This window comes from Egretta garzetta, unplaced genomic scaffold (genome assembly GCF_000687185.1).
Source record: "Egretta garzetta isolate BGI_Z169 unplaced genomic scaffold, ASM68718v1 scaffold197, whole genome shotgun sequence".
NCBI lineage: Eukaryota > Metazoa > Chordata > Aves > Pelecaniformes > Ardeidae > Egretta > Egretta garzetta.
Window position 1 is genome coordinate 4,142,300 of NW_009260274.1, and position 313 is coordinate 4,142,612.

The window sequence follows — 313 nt, forward strand, 5'->3', positions numbered from 1 at the left end:
TTCCTGCTGGGCAGGTTAGGACTGATCTCTTTCTGCCACTCCAGGAAACACAAACCTGGGGACGGACTGACGTGTTACGCCTCTTCTAATGACATTTTTTTCTTTTTCTTTTCTGTAGGAGCGAGAGGAGAGACCCTGAAACACACGCCACCTATCTTTGTGGGGAGGGATAATTGAAGAGCACCAAACGTGAGCATCATGTGGAAACGTGATCGCCAAGTTTCTCTCTGGGAAAGGATCTGGGATAGATTATACCTTGAAGTCTCCGCGAACGCTTTAGCGGCAGAAATGCAATTCCACCTCCTCCCGCCCG

General features: G+C 49.5%; 1 protein-coding gene across 1 annotated transcript in view; it reads right to left on the bottom strand.

Annotated features, from left to right (window-relative positions):
- The window catches only part of ZEB2 (zinc finger E-box binding homeobox 2), a 121,153-nt gene extending 121,006 nt beyond the window's left edge, over positions 1 to 147 (bottom strand). Inside the window, exon 1 of the mRNA XM_035897889.1 lies at positions 56 to 147. The gene's annotated coding sequence lies outside the window, so the exon portion shown is untranslated. The remainder of the gene's footprint in view (positions 1 to 55) is intronic.
- Between the last annotated feature and the right edge of the window lie 166 nt (positions 148 to 313).